Here is a 17127-nt window from a genome sequence, read left to right as displayed (position 1 = left end):
AAAACCAAAAAACCCAAAAAACAAAAAGCAAAAAAATCAAGGGGAAAAATCCTAAGAGTCCAAAATACTGTTTGTTTTCTAGTTTCATGAACTTTTTACCTTATTGAAAAGAAATACATGGTCAGTGTTTTCAAAACAGAGGAAACTGAAAGAAAAAAAGTTTTTTATCACACTACTGAAAGGAACTAATGATTTTGATATATATCTTAGTTTTGTTCCTTTTTTAAGTTCCTGCATATGTGAGTGTATACATACTCGCATACTCTTTTTGTTTTGATTTAATGAAATCATGTATTTTGCAGTCTGACCTTTTTACTGTTTTTTTTTTTAAATTAAATTTTGTTTATGTTTATTTATTTTTGAGAGAGAGAGAGTGTGAGCGGAGGAGGGGCAGAGAGAGAGGGAGACACAGAATCTGAAGTAGGCTCCAGGCTCTGAGCTGTCAGCACAGAGCCCGACGTGGGGCTCGAACTCACGAACTGTGAGATCATGACCTGAGCCGAAGTCGGACGCTTAACCGACCGAGCCACCCTGGCACCCCTGATCTTTTTTCTTTCTTACCCCATGGCAGTATGTCGTGCGACTTTCTTTTTTTAAGAGAAGCTTGTGCTGAGTCCTGAGGATGTGGCACACTTAAGCTTGGTATATGAAGTAGAATAAAAGTGACTCGTTATGCTTGCTATGCTTCTGATAGGGTGATACTGTGACGACCTGAATTACGTGTCCTCTAAGTAAGTTAGTATTCAGCAAGGAAAAATGGTACTGACATTTAACTCCAGTGCCTAACAATCATGACATTCAGCTTAAACTGGTGTGAGCACTTGATTATTTGGGGAAGTTTTAATTTTAATGCATTCCATCTTCAGTGTTGAGTCCAATCACTGCTATATGGTAAGAGTTTACTTACTACACAGAGGATGCCAATGGGATAGGGTTTTAATATGATGGCACAGTCTGGTTTCTTTGATCCGATCATGGAAAGAGGAAAGGCAACACTGTGGTGTTGAACACCTATATCGGGCTAGGTGTTGGGTGCATTCTCTCATTTAGTCCTCATTACAGCCTTTTTTAGTTAGGGAGTGCTCATGAGGAGTGGAGGCACCGAAAGGTTAAAGTTCCTTGCTCGTGGTTGCACAGCTTGTGAGTGGGGGAGCCAAGAACTAATTATTTCTTTTAAGGAGGGCGTTTTGCCCTTGCTGCTGAGATAAATATATTTGAATCTTTGTGGTAAGAGAACAAGACCTTAAATGCTGTCATGGACCTATAACCCAAGCAAATTATCTTATGCTATTTTATGAGTATTCTTTCTGATTAATGTTTGAACTCTGATTGCTGTGGTAGTTCTTTTTCATTCTTAGCCTTGTTAGGGATGACTTAATTACTGTTGAGGAAAAGTACATTTTAGCCTGAGGTCTTTTGTTTGGTATGTGGGGCTGTTTTTAGAAACCTGGCTAAATACATTCTTTATTTTTAAAAAGGGACACTACTACAGATTACAAGGGTAGGTTGTATATTGTAAGCCAAAGATTTCAAATGCAAAAGTTCTTTGGGCTTAATTAATTTTACTGAGTCGGAGATCATATTCTTGGAAACCATTTTAAAAATATGACACTTTAAAACATTTAGCAGTGTTGACATTAAATTTAGGACCCAAATGTTGCGATGAGAAAAGGAAGTGTAGCGGAGCCTGACTTTGAGCATCTATTTTCTGTTACATTCTGTCATTGGACATTGTGCTTTACTTTCCTTAAGGGGTAGGATAACACTAGCTACTGTAACAAATTAGAAGTTTGTTTCTTGCCTGCATAACACTCCAGTATAGAATGGGTGCCCATCCCACACGTTGATTCATGGGGTCAAGTTCCTTCCATAGTGTGACCCAGCACACTTTTTCTTAAAAGGCCAGATAATAAATATTTTAGGCTTGTGGGTCATACAGTTTCTGTTACAATCACTCAACTCCTTATGGTAGCAGGAAAACAGCTGCAGTGTGCAAATAAATGGGTGTGGCTGTGTTCCAATAAAAGTTTAAAGAAACAGGCCTCAGGCTCAGTTTGTTGACCCCTGCCTGGGGTATTAGAGTTCTTTGCATCTAGCTGGCAGAAGGAGAAAGAGAAAGGAAGAGAAGGCATACCTACTTATAAGGCCTGTACCCAGAAGTGACATACATAACTTCTGTTCACGTTCCACTGTGAGCTAGTCATATGGGTCCTCCAAAGTAGCAGGGGTCCTCGGGAATCTCGGACTTGGCCTGGGCAGATTCTTCCCAGCAACAGCTGTACACTACAGAAAGGGGTGCCCGAAGTTTGAAGGCACAGTTAGCCTTCTCTGCCTCCCTTTCGTAGTACTTACAAGTATCCTAGTTACATGTATGTTTATCGTCCGTCTTCTCCAGTACACCATAAGCTTCATGAATGCACAGGCCATATCCATCTTGTTCATCATTATGTCCTCAGCACCTGGCACATATTGGGCACATGATAAGAGTGTTTATTGGATGAATAGATCGGTAGGTGGGTGGATGGATAGATGAGTGAAGGAACGAATGAGGTTTTATCAGGAAATGTAGGCAGTGAGTCAGTATTGACCCGGTCATCTCCTAATGAAGTTGCTCTTTTTAAAGAAATCCCTGATACTGTAAAAAAAAAAAAAAAAAAAAAAAATTTGATTGAAAGGGGTGGTCTTTTTTATTTTTTTTTTTTAATTTTTTTTTTCAACGTTTATTTATTTTTGGGACAGAGAGAGACAGAGCATGAACGGGGGAGGAGCAGAGAGAGAGGGAGACACAGAATCGGAAACAGGCTCCAGGCTCTGAGCCATCAGCCCAGAGCCCGACGCGGGGCTCGAACTCACGGAGCGCGAGATCGTGACCTGGCTGAAGTCAGAGGCTTAACCGACTGTGCCACCCAGGCGCCCCAGAAAGGGGTGGTCTTTTAGGAAGATAAAAAATAATTACCAAAAAGTACAGATTAGTGAGAGTTTTTTTTATTTCCCCATTGCAGTAGAAACACCAAGGTGGCCCATCTTTGACAGGATTTGAAACCTGATGTTTACTGCTTGGGAAGCATCTGGCAGCAAGTCTGCTTTTCTCTTACCTGTACTCATACAGCACTGGCGCCCTGAGTTCAAAGGGAGAGAAGACCGCTGGCGTCTGCCAAGTAGAGCATTAGAGAAATGGGGATGGTGGCAAGTTCTAGATCTCTGCTCCCTAAATGTATGGCTTTAAAAGCGATGCAGGAGATGGGCCTTGGTTCCTTTACGAAACAGGTCTGTGAACCTGTTCCCAGGGTGGAGTTGAAAGAGCCGCTTTTTTTTTTTTTTTTAATAATTTACATCCAAGTTAGTTAGCATATAGTGCAATAATGATTTCAGGAGTAGAATCCAGTGATTCATCCCCTACGCATAACAGCCAGTGCTCATCCCAGCAAGTGTCCTCCTTAATGCTCCTTGCCCATTTAGCCATCCCCCCACCCACAACCCTCTGTTTGTTCTCTATATTTAAGAGTCTCTTATGTTTTGTCCTCCTCCCTGTTTTTATATTATTTTTGCTTCCCTTCCCTTATGTTCATCTGTTTGGTATCTTAAATTCCACGTATGAGTGAAGTCATGTGATGTTTGTCTTTCTCTGACTAATTTTGCTTAGCATAATACCCTCCAGTTGCATCCACGTAGTTGCAAATGGCAAGATTTCGTTCTTTTTGATCGCCGAGTAATATTCCATTGTATGTATGTGTATATATATATATATATATATATATACACACCACATTTTTATCCATTCATCTGTCGATAGACATTTGGGCTCTTCCTATACTTTGGCTATTGTTGATAGTGCTGCTATAAACATGGGGGTGCATGTGTCCCTTCGAAACAGCACACCTGTATCCCGTGGATCAATGCCTAGTAGTGCAATTGCTGGGTCGTAGGGTAGTTCTATTTTTAGTTTTTTGAGGAACCTCCATACTGTTCTCCAGAGTGGCTGTACCTGTTTGCATTCCTATCAGCAGTGCAAAAGGGTTCCTGTTTATCCACATCCTCGCCAACATCTGTCGTTGCCTGAGTTGTTAATGTTAGCCATTCTGACGGGAATGAGGTGGTATCTCATTGTGGTTTTGATTTGTATTTCCCTGATGATGAGTGATGTTGAGCATTTTTTCATGTGTGAAAGAACCCCTTTTTGAAAAATAGCTTGATTTAGGGAATTAGCTGTTTTGAGCTATTTTCTGTGGATGCAGTACTATCCTGTTGGTATTTATAGAGGATGTAATGGTGCAGTTCTTGAGGGCAAGTATGGAAACTCTAAGAACAATTCCAGGACACATGCTGTAAAACCCGCCTGTGATAAAGATCTCTGGTATAGAGGCACAGCCCATTGACCATGGTCCCACGTACCCCATCCAGGAGCCCCGTGAACCGCAGAGGCAGGGGTCCTGGTGCTCCAGGACTGTTTTAGGAGACTGCATGTTTTTAAACTTCTGAGACATGTACGTTCTCATTGATGGGCCCAGGAAATCCTTGCAGCCTGGGCTGACAGTCCTAAATTGGCTCCATAAACAATCCAGAAAGCACTGCAGTTTTTCTTCTATGAGACTTCCCATGAAGATGAGAGGGAAAAGTAAAGCTCTTCTGCACTTTATCCAGGTGATTTTATTATTCCATCCACACTGTACACATTTGTATTCAACAGTGACCCTGCTACAGTGGTGAATATGTAGGATGGAGAGTCACAGAGACCAGTTTGCAGCCAAGTAGTAGCTGTTCCCAAAGCCTGATAGGCAGTTGGTTAGGCCTCATGCCCTCTGCCATCTCTCACTCAACCCTGCCAGTCAGCAGCTCTCTGGTCCGGGACGGAAGCAGTCAAAACCTCTTTGAGGCCAAACAGTTGTCACAAAGTCCACAGAATGACTCTTAGACCCTCCTCCAGAGCCTGCTTGTTCTTAATGTTGGGGCTTGCATACATTATGAATTCATACATTCACACTGCTGATGAGAAGCAGCAAATAGGAGAAAGGTTGCCACGTAGGCAGCCAGGTGACAAGTCGAATGCGTGACAGCCAGGAGGGAAGGCCAGAAGGTTAGGAGACCCTAATGTGACTGAAGGCTTGGCAGTTGGGCTAGGCTAGGCAGAGCCTCGCGTGTGCTGCAGAGTCCAAGGGCATCATTTCGAGCAACGCTCTCTGCGTGGTAACTTTCTGGGGGTTTTATTTGGGGGGACTAGCTAGGTAGCCTGAGCTAGGGACCCTGGGAAAGACTGGGTCTGGGCATGGGGAGAATGAGGCATTTAGAGTCAGCAGTGCCTTTGGGATGTTCGTTTTTGCTGAGCATTCTTAAGCAAGTTGAATGCTTCTTCTCTAACAATGCACTTGTCACTTGACCAGGAGTATGCTTCAGTGCCAGTCGTGCACAATGACCTTCCCCATGTCTATAATGATAAGCTTCCTGAAGATTTCAGAAAGTTTTTGGATATGTTCAAGTGTATGACTCATGCAGTTTTGAATTCTATTTGTGGGTAAATTCTTTATTTCAGACTTATAAACTGCTTGTAGAACACAACAGTAGAATGTTAGTTTCTGGAGTGAAGATCTGTGTTGTTGTTGTTGTTGTTGTTGTTGTTGTTGTTTTGAGAGAGAGAGAGAGAGAGAGAGAGAGAGAGAGAGAGAATGAATCTTAAGCAGGCTCCACACTCAGCGCAGAGCCTAACACGGGACTGGATTCCACAACCCTGGGATCATGAACTGAGCTGAAACCGAGAGTCAGAAGCTTAACTGACTGAACCACCCAGGTGCCCCTGATCTGTGTCTTTTTAAAAAAGATGGCCCAGAAGGTTGACTAAAATTACATTTCTACCATTGCAAGACTAATAGAGATGAATTTTGGAGAACCTTTTTTCCTTAGGTTCCTTAAATATCAAATTTAGATATTTAGTAAGAGGGACAGGTTTTTAAATATTGAATTACCAAAATACAGGCTTTGGTTTTGATATGTAAAAGAATAATTTTGTAGAGAGAACATGATCAATTTTGAGAAGAAATTCAAACTTGTAAATTTAATCTCAATTTCATGGAATTTTTTTCTTTTAAGAAATTAGAGTGTGCAAATCTTAAGAAGAAAACAGCCCCATTACAGCCAAAAGAGACTTGGGTTGCTTTTCGTTGGTCTCTTACAACCCCCAGTACAATGAGTACAAGAAATAAAAAAGCATTTATTTCTACGTTATATCGAACTGGAAATATTCTGCTCCCACAATGGGTCACTTGAGGTTTTATGTATGGCTTTTATAAACATGTCTGTTTCCCAATGTCCCATGTTGTTTGAAAAGCATTAGGTGAGATATTTCAAAGCAGGCAGCCCTCACTTGGCAAGCAGGTACCCATGTTTTAAAGTTGGTTGGAGAGTTAACGACGCAGGAAATGTGTCCTGAATTCCATGGGAACAGTGTAGTTAAAGAGGTCAGGTGACTCCAGCATGATTTTTTTTCTTGAACTTTTATTTTTCAACTTTTCATTATAGAAAATGTCAAGTATACACAGAAGTAGAGAGCATAGTGTAATGAAAGCCCATGTACCCAACACCCAGTCTCAGCTTCCACAATTATCAACATTTTGCCAGTTTCCCACTCAACCCATTAGCTTACAGCATAGCTAAACAATAATTCTGGTTCACGCCTATAGAACTAAGTTTATAACATCATTTCCTTGAGAAAACATATCCTGAGTTCCGGCTGGGTGTTACAGAACCATCCTTTTTGGTTTTGTTGCAAGTTTCATCTGTGGAGTGAGGAGAGAGGCTGTGGGCATAGGTGAGTCTCAATCATGTTTTTTGGAAGAGTGAGGTTTTAATCATGAAAGAAATCAATGCTAGATATCTTTTCAACTCTAATATTTATTTTAATGTATAAAGAAAAGTACTAAGTCCATCGAAGATTGTTCTTATTGTTCAGTATTTAACCTTTAAGAAGAGGTTTGCTATACCCCCAAAGGAGGTTCCCAACAAGATGGCATCAGAGTATGAACATGTTGGTGTGTTGGTGCCCAAGGCCGCTGTTGTGATCTCTCTGTTTCATTCTTTTGCTTCTTTTCAGTGGTCTCCAAGATGGGTTGCTAAAGACTCTATCCAAGAAAAAAGTATTAGTTTCTATTTATATGTATTTTTACTCTTTCTAAGGAAGTTTATAGGCTTTGCTAATATTTAACATACAGATGACCATATAACCACCTTTGTCAAAATCCTTGGAAATTATCGACAAGACTATTTGAAATATGGATTTACATCCATTATCATTAATGATGAGCCTCACCCTAAGTATATATATTGTGCCTGGAGGTGTCAGCTGAAGATAGTACAAAGCTTTCAGAAAGGAAAAACTAAAAATTTCCAAAAGGTTAATTACTTCATCTTTTTCTCTCAATTCCTATTTTTTACTTTTTATAAAAGCTATATACTTCTCAATTCCTATATATAGCTTTATAAAAGCTATATATCTCTCAATTCTATTTTTTACTATATTATAAAAGTAATATATTAGAACATGATTTATAAACAAATGGATATATTATGGGTACATACTCAAAATTTTCGAGCTGCTAGGATGTATGATCTAAAAAGTTTGGAGGCTACTGATTTATTGGCTTGCTAATCTATTGTCTTATAATTTCAAAACTTGTTGCTATGATTTAATGTTTATCATGTGTTAACATAACCAAGACCTTGATTATTTCAGTGGTTCATCTGAGATCATGTTATTTTTTGGTCAAATGTGAATATTTTCTCTTACGTTTCCTGCTATTTGCCAGTACGTTCTGAAAAGTGTTCTATGGGGTGCCTGGTTGGCTCAGTCTGTTAAGTGTCCGACTCAGCTCAGGTCATGATCTCACGGTCCGTGGGTTCGAGCCCTGCATCAGGCTCTGTGCTGACAGCTCAGAGCCTGGAGCCTGCTTTGGATTCTGTGTCTCCCTTTCTCTCTGTCCTCTCCCTGTCATGCTGTGTCTCTGTCTCTCTCTCAAAAATAAATAAACATTAAAAAAATTTTTTTAATAAAAAAATAAAAAGTGTTCTATGGCCACATGAGTAGGAAAAGCTGAGATAAAGGCCATTTTGCCAGTGTCTGTGGCTTTAGCTCTGACTCCATAGCTTCTAGTGACACGGCTGTGAAGGTGACCTTGAAGCAGGCAGTTGGAGAATGTGGATGGTATTGATGCTGGGATTTCCCTCCCCTAATGAACCTTTTTCTTCCTCTTCTTGATGGTATCTTTGAGCAGCACTTATTTTGTTTTGTTTTGTTTTGTTTTGATATTAAATACAATTTATTGTCAAATTGGTTTCCATACAACACCCAGTGCTCATCCCAACAGGTGCCCTCCTCAATGCCCATCACCCACTTTCCCCTCTCTCGCACCCTCCCCCCCCCCCCCATCAACCCTCAGTTCATTCTCAGTATTTAAGAGTCTATTATGGTCTGCCTCCCTCCCTCTCTGTAACTTTTTTTCCCCCTTCCCCTCCCCCATGGTCTTCTGTTAAGTTTCTCAGGATCCACATATGAGTGAAAACATGTATCTGTCTTTCTCTGCCTGACTTCTTTCACTTAGCATAATACCCTCCAGTTCCATCCACATTGCTACAAATGGCCAGATTTTATTCCCTCTCGTTGCCAAGTAGTATTCCATTGTATATGTTAACCACATCTTTATCCATTTGTCAGTTGATGGACATTTAGGCTCCTTCCATAATTTGGCTATTGTTGAAAGGAGCAGCACTTATTTTGAATGTTGACCATTTGCTTGAGGCTGTCGTTCATAGCATGAAGTCTATATGTCTGTTGGTCTGTTTGTCTTTTATGGGTAAAACCAAATTTGTATCTAAAGTTCTGTAAATTTAAGTAGACTGTTCCTGCTGTATTTTCTAAGTCCATGATCTGTGATATCACGTTTTAACTCACGACTCCAGTTCTAAACCATTATTAATATATCAAAAAGGGTCAAGGGGCACCTGGATGGCTCAGTCGGTTAAGTGTCCCAACTTCAGCTTAGGCCATGATCTCGTAGTTTGTGAGTTTGAACCCTGCGTCACGCTCTGTGCTGACAGCTCAGAGCCTGGAGCCTGCTTCGGATTCTGTGTCTCCCTCTCTCCCTCTGCCCCGCCCCTGCTCACTCTCTGTCTCTCTCTCTCTCTGTCTCTCTCTCTCTCTCTCTCTCTCTCTCAAAAATAAATAAAAAACATTTTAAAAATTTTAAAAAGGGCCAAAACCTGAAAAGAGAAAATCTTGCTTATGTTTTACTTTTAGAGACAGAAGAAAAGTGATCACCTGTTTATTTGCCTCGGAGATGATTTTCAGCAATAGGGGCCTCAGCCCTGGCTCTGTCCTGTTTAGGATTTGCTCCTTCCCTGATAGGCTAGATGAAGGAATGATGCAGGAGAGCTGAGTGACAGGCAGCCTCAAGTGCCAGCACAGCCACATGACAGCAGAATGTCAGTCCGTGCAACACTGAAGATAGAGAAGCCCCATCGCTTCCTCGGGCCGGAGGGCTGATGCTTTACTCTGGTCATCACAGCATCAAGCTGACCAAGAGAGCATTGGTCTTGACCTCCTGGTTGGCACTGTAACTGAAAGTGAACATAATAGTAGTCCTTCCAGACTTTATTATTTTGCAAAAGGTTAATTGCAGCTTTTAATCTTTCCAAGTATGAAATGAGTCCCTTTATAGATTGTGGTTTGTACTTTCAGCCAGATACGGCTTCTAAATCCAGTAGAGGATGGAAGAGAAACCCCTGACCTTTTACAGATGGGATCACAGGACCAGTCGGTGGGCCAGACAGCTGCAGCCCAGCTGACTGTGGTCATTGTCCCCTAGTGTATGCACTGTCTCCATTTTAACAGTTCCAGCCTCAGAAAGAGACAAGGCTTGTCTGAGCTGCTTTCATGTAGGTTGAGAACATCTCTGAGTTTTTTTATTTAAAAAAAAAAAAATTTTTTTTTTAACCTTTATTTTTGAGACAGAGAGAGACAGAGCATGAATGGGGGAGGGTCAGAGAGAGGGAGACACAGAATCTGAAACAGGCTCCAGGCTCTGAGCTGTCAGCATAGAGCCCGAGGCGGGGCTTGAACTCACAGACCGTGAGATCACGACCTAAGCTGAAGTCGGACGCTCAACCGACTGAGCCACCCAGGCGTCCCAAATCTCTGAGTTTTTTTAGTTGAGCTGTTGAGATGGAATGAGTTGCTGACTGCATATCTTTTTATACCCACTCCCATGTCCCATAACAAAATAAAATTGGAGAAATATCTTACTTGGTAAGAAATTCAGGGTTGAGAATGTTAGAGAGCTGAGCAGTAGATGGTCGGGTGTGTTCAAGGGACAGGGTGCAGGCCTTGAAGTCGCCGCACTGCTCTCAAGTTTGATTTTTTTTTTTTTTAATTTTTTTTTCAACGTTTTTTATTTATTTTTGGGACAGAGAGAGACAGAACATGAACGGGGGAGGGCAGAGAGAGAGGGAGACACAGAATCGGAAACAGGCTCCAGGCTCCGAGCCATCAGCCCAGAGCCTGACACGGGGCTCGAACTCACGGACCGCGAGATCGTGACCTGGCTGAAGTCGGACGCGTAACCGACTGCACCACCCAGGCGCCCCTCAAGTTTGATATTTGACTTAGATCTGGAAATGCTGTTTGCAGCTTAATCCAGGGAGTTGGTCAAGCTGCGGGAAAAAGTGGGCTGAGTGATGGTATGAAAGGCAATTGGGTTTGTATTGGGAGATCACTTTCTGCAGGGACAGCCTGCCTGGTTTGGGGTCAGTAGGATGCATCAGGGGACGGAAGCAGGAGGATCATGCCTGGCCACCTCTTGGTCCAGGCGTCCGAATAGCCAGTCAGCGTCCTGACTAATGTGGGTCGAGAAATAGCCCCTTTGAGTCTGTCAGGGTCTCCTTTCAAAGGTTGTAATGTTCTGGAAAGAGCTCTGCATGAGAGTCAGGAAACCTTGGTATCAGTCACGGCACCTACCTTTCTCTGCTGTAGGGAAATGGCTAATTTAGTTTCTGTCCTGAAAAGCCTTTTTTGCTCTTCTATTCTTTTTTACTCTTTAATCTTAACTCTTAAGATTCTTCCCAAGGGTACCTATTCTCTCTCTTTTTTTAAGTTTATTTTTTTTATTTTGAGAGAGAGACAGAGAGAGAGGGAGAGAGAATCCCAAGTAGGCTCCGCTCTGTCAGCGCAGAGCCCGACGCGGGGCTCGAACTCACTGTGAGATTATGACCTGAGCCGAAACCAACTGAGCCACCCAGGCAGTCTAGGTGTGCTCAAGTATGATCAACTTATTCTCTCGTTCTGTGCTGTTTTGTGCAATTATAACTTGGTTTTCTCCTTGGGAGCAGTGACCAAGCCTTCTGCTTCAAAGTAACCCCTGCCACTCTCTGCACTTGGTAGGATCTCAGCTCCTTCCTTTGCTTCTCTCCACTTAGGCAGCTAGAACAATACTTACCAGGCTGTGAAGAGCACACCAGCCTGTCCTATTCACTTGTGCTTTACATACAGATTTCATTTAATCCTCTTGGGCACCCTCTGGAATTGGGCTGTGTTCGTGTATTCAGTCAACAAACACTCGTTACAACTCTGATTGTCTTGTGGTGTTTGTACTCAAGTAGACCAGGCAGTTAACAGATACAGGGATAGGAGGGAGACAACAGAGAACTGAGCCTAGGTGATCATAGAGGCTCCCTGGCAGAAGTGTCACCTTTGCTGTGACCTGGGGGATGACCAGCCAGACAGAAGGTGGGCCATGCCATGGAGGGGAGGTAGGAGCCTGGGCCTCACAGTCAGGTAGACTTGGCTTAAGTTCTAGATTTGCCAGTCTCTGGGCCACTTGTTTTTTTTGCTTGTTTGTTTTGTTTTGGTTTCTTTAAACCACTCTTTAGACAAATCACATAACCTCTCTCCTCATTTTCCTCACTTGGAAAACCTTGGGTAATTGGCAGAAGTAGATAATGCACCTGAAGTGCCTGGATCATAGTATGAGCTCAAATGTCAGCTATTCTTACAAATATTAATATTAATATCTTAAAATCTTATGTGTAAGATTTATTCTTTTTACTTATATATGCAAACTGTACTTCAGCAAAGTGCTGTTAGCATGGAGAAGTTGATTACAGCTGGAGCAGAGGGTGAGGTGGGGACGGGGGAGGCATGAAGCTGGGAAGTAAGCCATGTTAGACGCTCTCGCTGGGGAGAAAACAGGGTAAGCATCATCCAACTTGGCAGTCAGCAAGTGGTGAGGCCAGGATTGGAACACAGGTGTGTCAGACTCATGTTCTGCTCATGTTTGTGGGAGGGCTTCAGGGCGTGTGTTTGGACCAGCAGTCTGTCCTGTAATCAAGTATGATCAAGGGTCAGGCCTCACTTAAGCTAACCAACGATGGTCCACCACAGACCATCAAATTCGAACCGTGCAGTTGAAATCCTGACTCATGGGTTGTATTTGTTTGTTGGCAGGTATGGGCTTTAGCCTCTTGTAACTCCGTAACATGAAGAAAAGAAAATGGTAGTGTGGGAAGAAGGCAATGTGAAGATAAAAGGGAAGGAGGAGCCATGGGAGCCTTTGTGTTTGGAGCGCAGCCACTGGTGGTTCTGAAAGAGCAGATAGGGAGAAGGAGGGCCAAGCAAGCCCTGAGCCAGGGGAAGGGAGCTTGGAGCCCCTTGGACCTTTCCCAAGGAAAGGCATCTCCTAGATTGTCTTCCCAGGCCTCCCCCTGCCTCTCACTGCTGTGTCTTCCAGTGGGGCAGGCGTACGATTTTCTTTTTGTACTGTGTATGACTTAAAACTCTCTTTTCTCTTCCACATGCCTTTATTTATTTATTTTTTCAACGTTTTTTATTTATTTTTGGGACAGAGAGAGACAGAGCATGAACGGGGGAGGGGCAGAGAGAGAGGGAGACACAGAATCGGAAACAGGCTCCAGGCTCTGAGCCATCAGCCCAGAGCCCGACGCGGGGCTCGAACCCACGGACCGCGAGATCGTGACCTGGCTGAAGTCGGACGCTTAACCGACTGCACCACCGCCACCCAGGCGCCCCTCTTCCACATGCCTTTAAATCAGGTTGTTCTAGTATTTCTACAGTTTGGCAAGTGGCGGAGGGTGGCCTGTTACCTGTCAGAGCAGTCAGCAGAGGACAACCACATGTCGTCTCAGAGCCACGGCCACGTTGGGGGGATGCGGGCTGCCCCCAGCAAGAACTCCGGAGGGCTGGCTCTCTGGCTTGGGAAGGAGCTCAGGCTGCTGGATTGAGAGCATGGCTTTGTGGCTAGAAGCCAATCCCTGAAGCCCTGTGGAAATGATTGCTCTCGTTAACCAGATGCAGGTGCCCGCAGAGGGTATCACACATGCTGTGTATCCTCAGGTAGCCTCTCTTCTAGGTAGATGTGTGCTCAGAATGAAATAATTCAAGCTCATAGATGACACCGATAGCAGGCTGCTCTTTTAATCTCATTATCATTCCCTGACCCTAAGAAAGTCTTAAGCGCCAGCCCTTCCATCCCTCCCTCCATGGATTCTTCTTGGTTTTAGTAGCTCTGCAAGTAACTACAACGTGGCCTTTCAGCATGGCTCTGACATAGCCCAGAAAAATCGGATCTGCTTCAAGTCCTTTATTAATCTATTCGCCTTTAGAACTTTAGGCCTAGTAAGCCTATTTATGTAAGAAAGTGTCCTTTATTAATCTATTTGCCTTTAGAACTTTAGGCCTAGTAAGCCTATTTATGTAAGAAAGTGTCCTTTATTAATCTATTTGCCTTTAGAACTTTGGCCTAGTAAGCCTATTTATGTAAGAAAGTGTTTTCTGCAACCAAATTGAAATAAAAAGAAAATGGTGGCTTGCATGCAGGAGATCTTCAGTGAAAATGTTGTTTGAAACCTTTTAGATAAACGTTGTTTAAAAAGACAAATATATTTCTAGAAAATGCATATTTTTTATAGTATATATGAACATTCACCAGATAGACCATATTCTGGGTCATAAAAACTTAACAAATTTAGGGATGCCTGGGTGGCTCAGTCAGTTGGGTGTCTGACTCTTGATTTCGGCTCAGGTCATGATCTCACAGTTTGTGGGTTTGAGCCCTGCATCGGGCTCTGGTGCTGGGCTCGGAGCCTGTTTAGGATTCTCTCCCCCTCCCTCTGCCCCTCCCCCATTCATGCGCGCGCGCGCGCTCTCTCTCTCTCTCTCTCTCTCTCTCAAAATAAATAAATTAACATCAAAAAAAAACAACAACAACATATTTAAAAGAACTGAAATTAGGCAAAGCATGTTCTCTGACCATCATGGAATTAAAAACTAAAAACCAATAACAGAAAGATAATCTGGAAGATTCCCAAATATTTGGAAGTTAAACAGCATACTTCTAATTAGCTTGTTGGTCCAAATATAGTCATAAGGGAAAATAAAAAATATTTTAACCAAATGAAATTGAAAGTGCCTATCAAAAATTGCAGCTGGCACAGTGCTTAGAGGGAAATTAATAGCATTAAATGCTTGTTTTAGAAGTACAAATTACCAATATTAGGATTGAAAGAGAGGATATCACTAGACTCTACAGACAAAAGCATAATAGGGAAATATTACAAACAACATTATACCCGGAAGTTGGACAACTTCTATGAAATTCCTCATAAGACACAAACTATCAAACTACCAAAGCTCACTCAAGAAGAAATAGATAGCGTGAATAGTCCAGTAGCAGTTAAAGAAATTGAATTCATAGTTTAAAACCTTTCAATGAAGAAAACCCAAACCCTAACCCTAACCCTAACTCCAGGTTCAGATGGCTTCCTTGGCAAATTGACTAAACCTTTAAGGACGAAATATTTTACGCAAACTCTTCCAGAAAATAGGAGAAGGAGTACTTCCCAACTCCTTTTATGAGGCTAGCTAATATTGAAAGATATTGCAAGAAAACTATAGACCACTTTCCTTTATGAACTTAGAGGGACAATTGAACAAAATATTAGTAAGCCAAATTCTGCAGTGTATAAAAAGGATAATAATAGTGGTATGCTGGTAAGCTGGCTCTCTGGGACGAGGGGAAACGCTCTTCATCCTGTTTACTGATCTCCAGGGTATAAACTCCCACCATGGCTAATTGTAAGCTAACAACGTGAGGTCACTGACCGTGGAGTCAGGGAGAGATGTGTAGAATTCGCTCTCGCGAGCTGGTATAATCCAACTTCACATCATGACCAATACATAATTTTCCTGAGAATGCAAGATTGGTTCAACACTCAGCAATCGATGAACGTACTTCACCATTATAACAGACTAAGGAAAAACACACAAAACACTATGAATCAAAAAATGTACTTAGTTCTACACTTAACAAAATAAAACTACCCAAACTGATACTCTTAACAGTACAGTCTGCTTCAAGCCCCATTGTGCTGTATGTCGCCTGTCCCCTTTTTCATTTCATTGCTCTGATCATTGCAACACCTAGAATACACCCTCTTCCTGTGGCCATTGCTTGCTTATTCAACATTTTTAATAGATGCAGTGACACATTAGGAGGAGGAAGAGATACTCCTAACGCATGCAAAAAACAAAAACAAAAAAACAAAACACCCTACTGAGATCTATAAAACTATATAATTGGCTCATAAATTTTGCATATATACCCCACGACGAAGGTTGTTTGTTTTTAACTTACATTCAGCGTACTTTTTGTGACGACGTTTTTATGGTTACCCCAGCAGGGTGGTAACATGGTGAAATGAAGACCCAGTTCTCTGCTGATTTGGGAGCAGCCTTGGGTCAAAACTCCTGTCCTTTTTAAAGTCTTTGTATCAGCTCTTGACAAATTACTTGGCACATAGGGAGACAGTGCATGTTTTGATGAATGGATAATTGAATAACAGAGAATTCTGAGGATTCTGCATTTGCAGAGGCTCTCAGGTCAAGACTTCAGTGTGAGACTCAAGTACTCACCACGGAAATGGCCATTCTTTGAAAAGGATGGCAATCCCAACTGCAGTGTGATATTTAGTACCTCTCTGCTTGTTCCAGAAACATTTATAAAGTGAAGGGAGTGGGAGATAATCAATTAAAGTTCCCTAGAGAATTTCTTTTCTTTTTTTTTTTTTTTAATGTTTATCTTTGAGAGAGACAGAACATGAGCAGTGGAGGGGCAGAGAGAGAGAGGGAGACACAGAATCTGAAGCAGGCTCCAGGCTCTGAGCTGTCAGCACAGAGCCGGACGCGGGGCTCAAACTCATGGACCAGGAGATCATGACCTGAGCTGAAGTCGGGCACTTAACGACTGAGCCACCCAGGTGCCCTGAGAACTTCTTTTAAGGAGATCTGGGACACTGTATCATCTGAAAAAGTACTGTGGGGCAGGTAGAGTATTAGATGATGAATATTGATCACAGCTATGAGAAGGAGCTTTAGCATAATTTTATGGTGTGTTAGGCTTTTGTGTATTGTCCATACACTTTAATGTGTGTGCTGTTTTTGAAGATCAGTGTATAAGTACATTTATGTTATTGAGGGGAGACCTGGGGCACAATTTTACTCATTGAAGTTTTTATATGTGTTTGGATTTTGAAATACTGTTGATCATATCTATAATATTCAGTGCCTAATTCCTGATCATCTGCCTTACTGTGTGATTTCAGCAAGCCAGAAATGGAGCGGTAGGTGTTCTCTCAGTCCTGGAATGGTAGCATGAGTTAATATGATCTGTGACATTCTAAAGATGGTTTGCAGGTGACCTGAGAAGAGAATGAGTTTGGCTAATTTAAGACAGCCAGACTGGATGGGATTATTCACCCCCAGAGGAGGTCAGGCGGAGAGACTTGTTCTGTTTACATGAATAACACTTTTGAGTTTCCTGATTTGCTTGTTAGCTTTAAAAAAGAAAGAAAAGAAAAGAGAAAAGAGAAAAGAACCTTCTATTTAGAGAAATGGACATTATCATTCTCCCCCAAATCCAGATTTTTAGTTGTCAGAAACATACTAAATTATGCCTCCACCCTAATTATCCTTCAAGCTGAGTACTTGTCTTAGCAACCTCTGGTCACCAATGAATTGACACTGGCGTCATAGTTAGGTTTGGTTTCAGTGTCCCGAATACCTCAGTGGTCTTCGTT

General features: G+C 42.1%; 1 protein-coding gene across 1 annotated transcript in view; it reads left to right on the top strand.

Moving 5' to 3' along the window:
• Positions 1 to 17127, top strand: part of TEX2 (testis expressed 2) — a 75530-nt gene that overhangs the window by 16287 nt on the left and 42116 nt on the right.

Source organism: Prionailurus bengalensis, chromosome E1, assembly GCF_016509475.1.
Source record: "Prionailurus bengalensis isolate Pbe53 chromosome E1, Fcat_Pben_1.1_paternal_pri, whole genome shotgun sequence".
In the NCBI taxonomy this organism is placed as follows: Eukaryota; Metazoa; Chordata; class Mammalia; order Carnivora; family Felidae; genus Prionailurus; species Prionailurus bengalensis.
This window is presented reverse-complemented; position numbering and strand designations above follow the sequence as displayed.